Raw genomic sequence first — 15,482 nt, 5'->3', positions numbered from 1 at the left:
AAAAGAAGCATTGTATACCTTTCCTAAATGAAGAAGAGCGTGTCAGGGGGTCGGGGGCTCCCTGGGACAACAGGACAGGGCCAAGCAGCTTGCAAGCTGGCTGCATCCCAGGGCAGGAGTGCACCCTGGCCTAATGGAGGGACTCGCAGGGATTGAACACAGTCAGGCAGTGAATCAGTGACACAGGGAAGAAATAACTCAATGTTTCCTACTTGTCACACCACTGCCTTGAAGACAAGGTCTTCTTTAATCCTGCTTCCCAAAAGATACAGAAGGAAACCTGAACTGGCCCCCACCTGACCCACAGAGAGACTTCAGTCCTGGTCCAGCTCTTACACCAGGGTGGGCAGGACAAATCCCTTTGCCTACTTTTTTCTCCCCTGAAGATACACTACATCTCCCAAAGGCATGGTGGAAAATAAATCTCTTGGCTGCCACCTAAGCCTGGCCTAGGATATGGCTCACTATAAATGTCTACAAACACATCTTCAATAAAAAAAAGGTTATTTTGTTATCATGAAGTGCCCAGAAAGATAAGAAGTGTTACCATACTAGTGGTATGTTGAGAAAACAACCATTTGCCAGGCTGGTGCTGCCAAGCAATTAAGGAGGGTATGCAAGCCGTGGACAAGACTCATTTCTTCACAAGGCGAGTTGCTCCAATGTGAGCATGGCAGGATAATAGAAAATGAAACAAAGGAAAAAAAATGGAAATAGTTATGTTGGAAGAAGTGCCCAGCATCATGAAGCAGGTGTGATTCATAGCTCAACACCTTATTAGCTGTGTCCTCTGAGGAGAGACTCTGGCTGGGACCGGTGGAGTGGCAGAGTGGAGGGGTGAAGTACTGTGGCCAGGCGGAGGGCAGGAAGGTGTCCATCAGTGTCCTGCTCGCACAAGGTCCCACTGTGCCAGTGCTGTACTCTGTCATGTAATTTCCTTCTTCTGGAATGAAAAATGGTCTAATTCATGCCTATAGTCATGTTGTGGGGCCCTTAATAAAACTAGTGCACATAACCAGGTCAGAATAGGTGAACTAAAAGTCTGTTTTGCGACTTATGTGAAACTATGATTTAGAAGATTGCATGGCTGAAGCCAGGGAACTTCATTATCTAGTTCTTTCAAAAGCATATAGGGTTCATGCATTTCCAAAGAGCAAGAAGACAAAGAAAAGTTTTTTTCTTAACATCTGATTCAGCAATGCATATACTCACATGCTCGTGAGCAACTCCAACAAATTCAGCTATGGAGACAAAATGCAGCAATGAGACTATTCATATGCTTTACATTAGACATTTGCTTAAGTACCTCATGGCTTAATATTCTTCTCATGCAGAAATGAAACCAATGCATTTACTTGACTGTTAAGCACTGTTGATTAATACCAAATTTGCAAAATATTAACCAAAGCTAAGTAAACTGAATGCAATGGAATGGAAACATGAAGAGTTCTGGCAGATCAGGGAAAAAAACAACATGGAGAGGCTGGAAGCAAACTGCTTTTTGTGTGTTTTTGTGGAGTGAAACTAACTGCAGCATATTGGGATTCATTTTGCAAAGACTTGATCACTTGTAGTTTTTCTCTGATATTGCCATAAGGCCTTTTTAGTAACATTTTTTTGAAGTCAAAGCATTGGCTAGAATAAAGAGAAGTATGTATTACAGTTGCTTTTAAGCAAATGAATTCTGCTGTTGTAACAAATGTGTCATAAGACTGTGCTTATATCTATAGGAAGGAATTCTCCCTGCCTCATTTTCCCTGTTCAATACAGTGTAGACTGTGAGGCAGTAACAGACAAAAAAGGACACCCAATGTAGTATTAACAAACCGTGCAGTTTTAACAAGCCATCCCATGATACCAAATTACAGCTTTTATATATTAAATCTTCCAAAGGCCATATCTTCCCTGTTATGGTGCAAGCATCTCCAGTGTCACGTCCAGAAAGGTAGGCTTTGCTACTTTTAAAAAAGACTTCAAGGTGCAGCTATTCCAATTGTCGTGGTTTAACCCGGCAGGCAGCCAAATACCACGCAGCCGCTCGCTTGCTCTCCCCGCCCCCCCGCCCAGTGGGATGGGGAGAGACTCGGAAGGGTGAGAGTGAGAAAAACTCGTGGGTTGAGATAAAGACAGTTTAATAGAACAGAAAAGGGAAAATAATAATAATAATGATGATAGAATATACAAAATGAGTGATGCACAATGCAATTGCTCACCACCCGCGCTGACCGATGACCAAGTAGCGATCGGTACTTCCTGGATCATGCCTACCATTCATATACTGAGCATGACGTCACATGGTATAGAATACCCCATTGGCCAGCTGGGCTAGCTGTCCTGGCTGTGCTCCCTCCCAGCCTCTGCTTGGTAGCATGGAAGCTGTCCTTGACTAGCAGGGTACTTAGCAACAACTGAAAACATCAGTGTGTTATCAACATTCTTCTCATACTAAATCCAAAACACAGCACTAGGAAGAAATTTAACTCTATCCCAGCTGAAATGAGGACACCAATAAACCATAATATGTTCATGGTAACACCCAATCCCTTACTTTCTTAACATCAAACCAGTTAGATCTCAAGGAAAATTAATTGTGACTTTCTGTTTTCATAAAGGTTTTTTTATGGGAAGGAAGAGATGAAAAAATCAAGTGTTTCTTCATAAACAAGCTTGTACCAATGACTGCATGCAACTGTTTTCCAGAAAACAAGAGGAAGTAAAGAAGGGTTGATTTATTTGTTCAAGATTCCACGTTTACCTCTAATACTGAAGTTTTCCTTCTGGCATTTTTCTCACGGCCATGAAACTAGACTTGCTGTGGCAATGTCTGCTGATCCTTTTTCTGCCTCTTTTTGCTGACTTTTGACAAAACAGGGCCTCCCAGTATCTTCACTGAAGTCATCACTACTGCTTGTGTTTGGAGTGAAGATCCTGGTTTTTCCAGTTAGCTGGTTCTAGAGCTGCCTGCTACAAATACCAATGTGAGGTCTGGCAGGACATCATTGTGCATTGAGTTCAAAAGCACAAAAATTTTGGCTGTCTACTGTTTTCTACTTAATTGTTACATATGTTTCTCCGTTATTTATAATTGAATGAGTAATGTAGAGTAGGGACTTCAATTAACCACATTTCTTCAGTAATTGTCTGTATTGACTATGTGAGAATTCTTATTAGAAGTGTGAAAAAAAATTGAATTGATTATATTAGCTTCATAATAAAAAGCAATACAAACAGAAACAGAAGAGTATAAAACATTACATCATGAATGAACAGTTTCCAGTTGTTTAAGAAACCTAAAATGCAGCCCTTTCCCCCAGAAACAGCAAACCCTGAAACAGTGGTTGCCAGAAGGCAGAGACTAAACATTCACACATATAAGTATACTCTACTTTACAGAGGTTAGAGTGATTTAGGAGATTGCCGATAACTTGTGTAATAAGAAATTAATGAAACTTTTCTTTCAGAATTCCTAACATTGCAAGTCACATGAAATTCTGTCTTCAGCACAACTGAATTTTAATAGTTTATAAACCACTTAAATTGTTTTCACTGGCAATTCCTGAGAAAATTTGATAGTCTGCCAAAATAATAACGTAACATTATTATTCCAAGGCAAAGACCACACTGCACCTGCAACGCTAATTTACACTCTACTGGGAATTGGCACATACCAAAAAATTGTACTGGCTTCAGGGGAATAGAGGATAGCAGGCTGGGCTTCCTTTCACCATTACCATATATTCAATACAAGGCTCCGCAATCCTATTTCTGCATTCTTTGGGATCTCAACTTAAACAGTTACTACACACCACTGTTATCATTATGTGATACAAAGATCTATCCCGTCCCATCCAGGAAAAAACCTTCATGCTGTTAGAACACGGAATTTGTAATCTTGGTTAAAACGCAGAGTTTATTGCAGAAATTTAAGGTTTCAAATCCTGATAATGAAATCAAGTAAAGCATTGATTAAATGCTTCAGGTAGATTGCCCATTCTTTTCTTTTTTTAAAATATGGAAATTATGTATCAAGCCACTGCATTCACGGAAAATGAAGTACTCAAAAATTATGAAGTACTGGTCTTAGAGTTTTAAAATATGTTTAATTTTTCCCTTTGTGATTATGGTATATGAAATCATACTTAAAAATTGATTATAGCCTATTTTGTCCATTGATCCTGCGCAGGGGGCATTTTGAGAACAACTGTAACCCTGGCAGTTTCTAATTTTCAATTTGCAACCTGCATGTTAATATTTTTGTTCCATAATTACTTCATCTATTTCAAGAAATCCAGTCTAAATACAATTTTATTTCTAAATAAGCTGGGCCAGTCCCATTAGTTTGTTCAGGTTGCTGCTTTGGAAAAATTTCCACTTGGCTTTTTGTGTTGCAGGGAGTCCTTCTAGGCTCACCTCTTTTCCCTTTGTCTTGCAGTTCTCTCAGAAAACCATATTTTGCAACTTCAAGGCCAAAAAAAAAAGAAAAACAAGACCTTTCCAAAGGACTGTTTTGTCAAAGAAACCCTGTATATCCCAGGAAAGCTCACTTCTTCACTTGCAAAGCATCAAGTGGTTGTAGGTGTCTCTGGATCTGAACATTTTTTGTTCCTCTTACCTGACTTATTCTGCATAAGTGGTAGTAAAATCCACAGAAAGATATTTATCTTCCTTTAGGCACACCTCTTTTGGTCCATTACTGTCATCCATACAAAAATAGAATTAGTAAAAGGCTAGCAATGATACATAGTATAGAGCTGATTATACTTGATTTCTCTGTTCAGTAATTCCCCTTCAAAAGGACCAATTGCCTCACTCACTGGAGTCGTTACAGAAGCAGTTGTCATACATACTGCTTACAGAATTAAATTCAACACTAGCTTCTAAGGTTTCTCCTACAATGTGGTATGATTCAGACTGATGGCGTTTTCCATAACTTTTGTTTTCTACTTGGTAGTAGTAAAATTCATTCAGTTATCAGTCTTTTGTGCATTGAAGGCCTGATACTTAACAAAGTCTGAGAAAAACCTGGAAAACATAAGTAAGAAGACATACCTTTTCTAATTCCACTGGTAACGTTTGACCAGACTCCTCATTGTTGGTTGGATCGTGTCACGCTTTTTCTCATTGAGGATTCTGTCAAGTCTGGAGTCTTCTACAGATATGTCTCATTTACATTTTCAGTGGATTTCTGGGAAAAAAAATCTGCTTTCTTAGGGGAAATTGTTGTTTTCACTCCTTCACTTTCTTCAGTGATGTTGTGTGAAACACAATCCACTCAAAAGTGGCTAGGGTGAAAACTGTTCATTTTTCTTGAGCTTCGTAGCACTGCATATCCTTTTCAGCGTAACTGTGCAAAGCAGTTTCTTTGTGGCTGGCAGCATCATGATCCCATACACTTTTAACAGTCTTCTCTATTTCATAAATCTACACAGGTTCATTTTTTTCTGGTCCTTCTCCCCTGCTCAGTTGAATCATTATAGCAAGTTTCCATCATCATAGTTTCTGAAGAGATCTGCAGTTAATTTTTCCTAGACTGCCGTCTTATGAATCTTTATAGCATCTGTTTTGAGTTCCCCAACGATCATTTCTACATCAATAATATCAAGTTCCTCCATCTTGTAAGCTATATCAAAGTTGTCTATTGTTCCAGTGGGAAACCTCTGTGATATATAATGCTTGACACATCTTTTTATTTGCTTATAAGAAATTAATAGAATATTTTCATGTCTGTCTTTTATTGGCCCTGAAGGGGCCTTTTTGTGATTGACATCATTTTTGTACATCTTTTTAACGTCTGCCACTTTCACTGCCCAGATTTAGGTATATGTTTATTTGCCTGATTTAATAGCCTTTTTAGGTATTTACTAAGATATACTTGCGTTTCTATTTTTTGCCACTTCTTCTCATGTCTTGATAACCTCTTACCCAATATTTCTGAAGAGATTCAGCTTTGGTTATTTGCCTTTGGTGATGACATCCCACATGGCTTGCTGTTCTTGAAAAACCCTAATATGCTCTCCACCAAACAGGCATAGGGACCGCTGAGCTTCTCCAAGCTTTTTAATAACATCATCATTTTTGTATCATCCTCTATATTATGATAGTTACAATGCCATTTTTGCTGGAGAGAGGTTGTAAGACTGTGATGTTTCTGATTGCTTTCTTTGCAAATTAGTTCTTTGTTTTCACTGGTGGCATTGCTGCTCACTGCCCATACCTGCTCTGCTTTTTCCTTTCATTCCTCCTGAAAGAAGGAATAAAACATGGTCTCTCTGTTTCTCCATTATAATACCTGGTGATACCAAAACTACTTTATAAATCTTTCTATGGAGATATACATTACTACCACAGGATGATCTTGCCAATGAAGATACATAGGCCATTTTCCACCACCTTCATGTGAACCATTTCTAGACATGCCACTACTGCGGGGTCTGCAACAGTCTGTCTCTGTGTGTGCATTCATTTCACACAGGCCAAGGAGGACGTCGCACTGACTTAATAAAGTCCACTGGGATGTTGTATTTTTCTTTTTCTTCTTCATGTTATGCTTTTGTTAGGGACATAGTACTGCAACACTGTCACCTTCACGTACAGTGTCTGGAATTACCCATAACTCGGTCTCAGTTTACTGTGTCTTTTCACCATGATCAGCTCTGCTTTTCCTACTGGATAGATTGTCATTTCTTGAGCCTGATGCAATCTGCTCCTGACCATCTGGCCTCACTTAGTTTTCCAGTTTTCTTATGATTTTTTCTGACTTTTTTCAGCCTGCAGAATCAAATGTACCTTCCATAATTCTGTACACAAGAAAAAGGGACCCTTCAGCAGAATATTTTTCAAAATATGGGCTGCTTTCACAGGCAAGTTTTGACTCTCATCTGTCAAGCACACCTCTTGTACGCTATCTGTGGCTCTAAAAGTCTGAGATTCAGATGGACCAGATTTCTCCTCTGACCTTAGAGCTTCATAGAGATTTCAGATTAGGTACTAGAAGGAAAGAGGTGACTTCGTGCATACCTTTTGGGTTCATTGTCAGCTTACGATTACCAGCTGAAAGTTCATTACTGTAATTTCAAGCACACAGGAGGAGTCTGCTTCTTAGCTGAACAGTTAAACTTTCCAACAGAGATAGAGAAAAGTGAGTTTCTGAATGAACTTCCAGGCATTTTGCTACATTTTTCAAAGCTTTCTGGACTGATGAGTGCTGTGTGAGTAACCAGGTGCTGTTTGAATATCCACAAGTGATAATATGACTTTTGTAGTTCTGAACTCAGTACTCTCATAATATATGCATCGGTGAGCAGTTATTTGATTTTAACTTTACTATTTGATCTAGTCATCATTGAGGTCTGCTGTAAGAATGACTGATTGCAACCAAAGGGCAATTAGATAATTTTGTTAGAATTGTCTAAGGTAAAATATGTAAATATACCAATTAGTTAGCTAATCAAAAATCTTCCTGTGAAGTTTGTATTAAAGTCTTTTCAGAAAAGTTAATAAATACACAGATGAATTCTTGCCTTGCACATAAAAGTAGCCCTGATATTTCCGGCAGAGAATAGGATTTGTAAGTGGCAAAATTATGTTATCATAACGCTCAGCAGTATTATTCTTTTGGTAGACGTAGGTGACGTAAGTGGTGACGTGACAAAAAGTAAATGGAAAGTTGTTAGTAGGTTAGTGAACATCAGCAAAAATTGTGGAAAACTCTAGAATGACCTAGAAAAGCGGCATTTATTATGCAAAGAAGTCTAAGTGCAGTGCAGGAACATGTTGGATTTTAATATGTGGCCACATCTTGTATGCAGATCCCTTATCCTCTCTTCACTCTATGCAGTTTCTTCTGGGTTTTCAATTACTTTTAACCTTTTAAGGAAAACATCAGGTCATTATGGACAGCACAATTAAGAAGTGTACTTACTGTGCCGTGGTGGTCAGAAAAGTTAATTAGATGTTAGGCTGCGTTAAGAATGAGACCGAGAACAAACAGGAAAAGATAACATATTCTTTTATGTATGCTATATTCCAAACTCACCTTGAATACTGAATTCACTTTACACTGTATCATCTCAAAAAGAAGGGGACGTAAAAAATATAACTGTCCAAAAAAAAGAACAATGAAAGGAATTCATTAGCATTATGAACAAGTGAGGTAATTGCATCAGAAGGGAGAAAGAAGTCCGGGGTTATTTCAAAAGGAAAGATGTTGAGGATGCAGTAGAGATATAGCTAGAGGATTCATACAGAGAAAACATGATAGCAGGGAGACTGAATTGGTGATGCCATTTGTACCTTCTTCTAATAACAGAACAAAGGAGCTGTATAATTGCTTTCTGTGATTAAACAGTAGCTTCATAATGTTCAAAAGAAAATCCTTTGCCTTCCTGTAATGAAAAATTAACTTGTGGAACGCAATGTTGTAAGACATTGAGCAAATAGCTTAGTGCGATGCAAGGATGGATTGTGGTGCCAAGAGGGAATCAGAAAAGGCTAAGCAATCACACAGAATAAAAGAAAACAACAGAGGTAATCAATCCTAATGCTGCTAACCATAAGCCATTCATGTACCAGCATTCATTTTGTTCATTATTACTACAGGTGTTCTTTGAGGGAACAGTATCACAACATCAGTAAGAACATGATGGGAGATTAAAAACTACCTCTCAAACAGTATCCTGAGCTGTAACCATCAGTCTGTTCCCACATGTCATCTCCTAAATTTCTACCAGTGGAGACCACTAACCTGAAACCACCATGGACTCCCTGGCTGTGCTTATGCTGGAATGTACTCTTTGCCCATCTTCCCCATGCTCCTCACAGGGGACATTGCATTTGGGACTATCCAGGCAAATTACTGCAGTGGCTCTGTAGTATTGATTTATTGATTGCATTTAGGGGTTGTAGCGTAGGACTTTTAATAATTTCCACAGTATCATAACACACTGCCTGTGATTGTCACTTATTCCTTCTCAACAGATAAATTTGTACAGTGTGTGAGCATGACATTGCTGTGGGTACTAAAAAGGCAAGAAAATCACCAGGGTGTAGCTCAGAAATACTGGCTCCTGAAGGAATAAAACAAATCCACAGCCGGAGGAACAGTCATATTGCACCTGAGATTCAATTCTGGCCTTTCCTTTCAGCAGCAGGCTGCAAAGCAGAGCTGCACACTGCTCCTGAAGGGCTTCACCCCTGCACGGCGCTGAGCGCTCTGCCTGGAGCCCAGCCAAGCCATTAGCTTGACGACTGGGCTGCCCCATTGCACCCAAGTGGACTCCTGACACGCGATCACTAAGCTTGTGCTGTGCTGGGTTGCAATCGGTTGCCTGCTCCATTTGGGATCAAGTTTCTGGAGAGCTCAGGGAGGGATTTTTTGAGTTCTCAGGAGTATAACAATTTTATGCTTTGTCTTGGACAGATTCCTTGCTAGATGGTGTAACAAGTCCCTGGGCTGAGGCAAAGGGAAGAGCAGATGTCACCTCCTCACTCCCCTGTGTAGGTATCTTTGGTGGAAGCTGGTGCCACCAGGGGTCCAAAGAGCCCCACCACCTGCACTCTCCCTCCCCAAGCACAGGTCCCCATTTTTCAGCCAAATTACACATAAGAAAGGGTCCTTGCACACTCACATTAACGTCAGGGACAAAGTATTCCTTTGGTAAGGGTGCCCACAATATGAATGAGCGTATGTAGGAGGAGATTCGTAACACTGACTTGAATGCGGAGCGTGTAATTCAGGGGCTATTGGTTGCTATGGAGTTCAACTGAAGTGGAAAGTGACAGCAAAAAACCTCATAATACTTATATATAGAAAAACCTCGAGCAGAAACATAACATGGGGAATATTTTTATATCTGTCATAGAGCCACTGAGAGGCAATTTTTGCATGATAAAAGAATAAACCGATATAGTTTCTTTCTGCAGACTGGTACATTTCCCCTTCATAGGCAATGGCAGAGGCTTCCAGCTCACTCCAAGCAGGAATTCAAAGCTAGCCAGATATCTGTGGGTGACTGGCCTCTGTTCAGTTATAAGCTAAGCAGCGGATTTCTGATGTTGTTAAATACAGTCTCAGGTCTCAGCTTAGTCTACTCTAGTCTTTGCATCCAGTGCACTGTTGGACTAACCATTTCCAAAGAAAAAAATCAGTACACTTATCTATCCAGTCTATTATCGTGGATGTAAGGTTACTTTGGAATTTTATTTATAGACTCACACAGATGCTGTGGGGAAAAACTTGCTATCTTTTCATTACAAAACAGGAGCGATGCCTGTCTGAAGCTGACATACTGGAACAGCCTAAGATAGCTACACTGGATGTGACAGAAGAATAATTTGGAGCTATCACATTAACTTAATGCAACCTGTGTTTTACTCAGTAGGAGTTTTATCTGCATGTATTCTGGTTCTACAGAGAAATAAAAAAAATCTTATACTTTGGTGTGGCAAAGGAAGGGTTGGTACCCCACAAAATAAGAAGAAATCTCAGATTGTTGTGTAAGAATTTCTCCAGTTTGCGTACTGGTGAATTATTCATATTTTTGCAGCTAACGAGTTTAAATGGCTTTGAATCGTTCTACGAAGACAGTTACCCACAGCTGGTCAAAATATTTGTTGTGAACATTTGCTGTGAATGCAACCCATTTTCTCTGTGCATCGTAGACAAGCCTTGCTAATTTCTCTGCACATATGTGCTATTCAGACCTCAGACAGATGAGACAAACAAGCCCTTTTCAGTGCATGAGTCAGCTGTGAGCTCCTCTGTTCGACTGTTCATCTCCTCTGGTGCAGGATTAGTCAAGTGAGTCACCATGTTTATTCACGATTCATTTTGCAGTTATTCTTCCTGGTTATTCTTCAGCCAAGGGCTGCCCGGCATTGCGCGAGGTTCATATGAGGGGCTTTCCTCACCAAAATGTCATAAAATGTGAAGATCAGGTCTTGCAGTGGTTGGACTGATTGCCATTTCCCTCTGATGCCAGAGAGGCAGGGTAGCTACTCATGATCATGAGTTTGAATCAAGACATGAATCCCCAAGGACTGTATGTCAGTAATTTCCAGTGCTTTTTCCGGCAGAGGTGAGTTTTAAATTTCTAAAATAAATACACGCATTAAAACATCCCAGATGTTTTCTAAGAACACATTATCGGAAGTTGGGGCTTTCTTATCAATACTTTATGAGCAGAAAGGAGAACTTAATCTACTGAAATAAATGACTTTATATGATTTATGAACACCTGTTCAAAACCCAATGCTGACTGATTCCAAGGGCTTTTCCATGAACACCGTACCTTGGCTGCGTGTGGGAGCAATTCGAAATGCTCCTTCCTGGGTTCTTCCTCTTCCACCAGCATCAATCTGCTTGTTGTTCACGTCTCCTTTTATAAGCCTTTCCTTACATCTTCTTCAGCTTCGATTAGCTCAAATAATTTGGGGCAACCTGAGCAAGTTTTTCTGGTCCTTCTTCTTTCCCCTTCCTCTTCTGCACATTATTCCCAGTGGGAATCCTCCTTGCAGGGCAGAGCCAGCTCTCCCCAGACTAGAAGCTAAGTGTGCATTTCTGCTCTCCGTTGGTGATTTACTGTGTGGGGAGAGAACAAAGCGAGATGTGGTCTCTTACCTGATTTGTATCTATGCCATGGTTGCAGCTTGCTAATAGCTCTTCAGCCTTGGCCATAGCTTTTTTGTGAGGTGTACTACACTGCCTTCTCTTCACAGGTGTTCAAACAGACTCAACGAAACCAGTTTTATATTGCTCAGTCTTTTGTTAGCTTACGTTAAATATGATGGTGTTGCAAGTTTACTTCTTTGTTACATTTGAAAGGTGATAAGTTCATTGGTTTGGTATCCCAAACCATTTTTTTAACAATTAAAGAAATCCCTTTTATTTGCATTTGCATTTAACTAAGCGACCTTTTAAGTATTACAGGAGAGAGGCTCTTACCACATACTGACCTAGGGATGTTAAGCTGAATTGTCTGCAACTGCCAAGATAACAACACCGGTCCCAACTTTGTTAGCCTGCTGTCTTGTGGGACAGTCAGGATTTTTAGTGACAGTTTGTTTTTGCTTACTACCAGACAATCTTAATGGCTTCAGCTGCCAGTACTTCTGCATGTTCATACTTTTAACCATCTGAATAATCCAATTAATTTCACTAGCATGCCTGAAACAGAGCCTGTGCTTAAATGTTCACAGACAATAATGTCAAAAGCCTTTACTGATGCTATCTTCTCCAAAATGTATCGCTTTCTTGCAGTGTGTCTTATTTGACCCCTTATTTTCCAACAGTCCCTCAGATTTATTATCCATGTATCTCTTCAAAATGACTGGTGGCAGACATGCAAATAGATCATTTAATTTCCCTGCAATGTCTTTATCCCCTTTAATTGTTCCCATTGCACCCTGGTACTCCACTGAGCCTTTCGATTCTCTCACAACCTGCTTACGCTTCTTATAATTAAGTAATTTCTTCTTATTTATTTTCATGTTATGCCTTTGGCTAATCTCTCCACTAAATCCCTCAGCTAAACCATCTTCACTTTTGTTTTACAGTATTGTTCCTTACCACTGGTTTCTGTAGGGCTAACTTCCCGTTTTCCAAAGGATATCTGAAGAGCCTCTTTTGTGGTACCTTTCCATTCAGCCAAGGCAGATAGGCACTCTCCCTCTCTCCTCCTTTTTGTCTGTCTGGGGCTTGTGCAAATCTTTTGTAACTCATTAGTGGCTCACTTCATTAGGCTCTATGCTGAATCCTTACAGCACCTTACACATTACCCTTTGTGTAGTAGTAATTTATTTCCCTTTTTTTTTTTTTTTTTTGTGAGAGGGTTAAACTGGTAGGGAGGGGGTTTGGGGGAGGGAAGGGAACATTAAGCAAAGGAACAAAAGAGATGGACTAATAGAAAGTGGTTCTGTGTTCATGCATAGAAAATGATTTGGATGCAAATCAGTCACACAGCTGAATGATTTGTCTCAAAGGCTCACGATTAGGGAGCAGAGGGCTTCAGCCTCAAGTGGCACTCTGTCTGATTTCTATCCAGACCCTGCATTCATAAAACAGCATGCCTGCAAACAGCCCACCTGGAGGACTGTGCGCTGCTTTCATCTCTCCTTGTACTCATCTGAAAAACTTCTTTGTGTTCACTTTATTTCCTACACCATGTCTTAAAACTGTAAATACATGGCAGGGGGGTATCTAGGCGGGAGACAGCCAGGTTAGTTACACGCTAAGAAAACCGGGTGCCGTATCTCCCAAGAAATAATTTCTACTGAAAGCACAGAGAAGTACAGGTAAGAAATTGCTTGATAACCTGGTAATGTATGTAGACACCTAAACAAAGATTGGAATTCCTAAGGATAGAGTCTGAGAGAAAGATTTTGCTCAATCAAATCAAATATTTCATTGTGATTTAGAGTTTAAGTGGATTATAGAAGATGCCTTGTATACACCATTTCCATACAGCCCTACTGAAATCATTCCACAGCCTTTAAAAACAACAGAGGTAGCAGGATCATGAATATGAGTTTGCATCTTCTATTAAAACTTCCTCCCAAAAATAAAGGATGAAACCTTTTCTGATCACAATGTGGACCTATTTTCACACCTTCAGTAATAACAAGTTTTCAGTTCGTGTTAAGATTTGCAAATGTGGGGTTAAATCAAGCTCTGGATTAGTCCATCTTCCCCGGTCTAGCCAGAAAGCCCATCCATGAATGATGATACCATTCTGTGTTGACGCCAACAAGAGAGAAGAAGGCTGGTGTGTGTGTGAGGACACTTTTGGAGACACTGCACACCTCTGAGACCTTCCATGGGGCAGTTCTTGTGGAAGGCTGACCCACTTGAATAGAGATGCTGGGGCAGAGTAATGTAGGATATGTTAAATATATGTGGTCTAGGGGTGCGATTGCTTTTTTCATCATTGAAAGTGTAGTAATTTAATGCTGCTGCATGAAAGTCAACACCCGTTTCAGCCAGGCAGTGGGTAGTATATTCATATCACAATTTTTTGAAATAAATTTAGTCTGAAAATAAATGTCAGTTGCAAATCCAATCGGTATGCCTTTACCTTACGTTGCTAAGGAAAGTACTCCTTCAGTTTGTCTGTTTAGCACAGCTTCCCCATATGATTTGAAAAGGTCACAGTTGTCCTGTGACTGCAAAAGAGGGAGGTGTGCTCTGGTACCCAGCAGCAACAAAGTTAAGTATCTTTAAGCTCTATGTATTGCAAGTTGCCTCAGCAATTATACTTCAGAGAAGCTTCTAACTTAGGCAGAGAGGCACAGTTCAGGAACAGCTTTTTCAAGGGACCGTGTCTTTAGAGAAGGAATGTACATTTTCACTCAAAACCTGCTGAGAGAAAAGAGAAAGAATAAGGAAACACTTCACCATTTACTTCTAATAGAAATTTATCATGTGTTGCTGCCTTTCAGGGGTAGAAGTCTTGATGGTAGAGAAGTTTGTTTTGACTGCACATAGGTTTTTTTCTCTCAGGCAGAATTTGAAACAACGCTCTTGTAGGCTTAGATGACTTGTTTTAAATTAAAGAAAACAGCAGAAAAGGATTAAATGAAAATCTCCATGGGAGAACATGGTGTGAGCCTTCCCTGTAATAGACCTCAGGCCTCATCAAAATTTGAGGATTATGCAGAGATAAAACAGACTGCAATTGCGGTATGTTAGAATTTCATTTTACAGAAGTTTAAGCTGTACTTTCTGAAGCTTTCCTTGCTGCTTCTTCTCTAAAAGAATCTGTTGTTTATAAACCATCTTAACAGGAAGGACAGATGATGAGAGGCCCTGATTCAGCTTGCTCAGGTGTAAATACGGAATAAGTCATTAAAGAGTCCAATTCTCGCTTTCGTAAAATGCGTGAGATGGAAGTAGAGAGCGTCCCAGGCTTCTCAGTACAGACTTTCATATTAAAGGAAACATTTCAACATTTTCTTCTCTGTCACTTGCTGCCTGCTTCAGGGCCTCCAAGGTTTCTATTTATTCTCCCAGAGCTGAGGGAAGCCTTGCAGCCAGCTTATTCGTAGCTACTAATTAATAAACTCTTCCCATTTTGAGTGGATGTAGCTATCTTCCATGTTGCATTTGGTTTGCGGAAATAAGGCAACAGTCAAACTTTATTGTGCAAAGCCTTGGATCATTCCCTCCACTCAAGCAGGAAGCCAGAGAGCCAAGTTGTAACTGTACCATTTATATTAATATCGTACTGATTTATTTCCTTTCCTGATTTTCCTCTTTACAATAGAAAGAAAAGAAGGGGGAAAAAAAACCAAACAAAAAAACTGGTAAAGTATATCCAAAGGAGCAGGGATTTAAACTGATAGCCTGAATCCATTTCATTTCACCACAGAGAAATATTTTCCCAAAGTAGCTTAGCTAAAATCTTAGTAAGGAACGCCAGAAGAATCGAAAAGATTTAATTCAAGGTTTATTTTATCCACCAGTGAGCGGGACTTATCACATCAAGCAG

General features: G+C 39.9%; 1 protein-coding gene across 1 annotated transcript in view; it reads left to right on the top strand.

Moving 5' to 3' along the window:
• CLVS1 (clavesin 1) overlaps window positions 1-15,482 on the top strand; it is a 93,355-nt gene that overhangs the window by 11,917 nt on the left and 65,956 nt on the right. The gene's annotated exons all lie outside the window — the stretch shown is intronic.

The sequence above is a fragment of the Fulmarus glacialis genome, unplaced genomic scaffold (assembly GCF_000690835.1).
Source record: "Fulmarus glacialis isolate BGI_N327 unplaced genomic scaffold, ASM69083v1 scaffold2894, whole genome shotgun sequence".
In the NCBI taxonomy this organism is placed as follows: domain Eukaryota; kingdom Metazoa; phylum Chordata; class Aves; order Procellariiformes; family Procellariidae; genus Fulmarus; species Fulmarus glacialis.
Note: the sequence above shows the minus strand (reverse complement) of the source record. Positions and strands in the feature narration are given on the sequence as shown.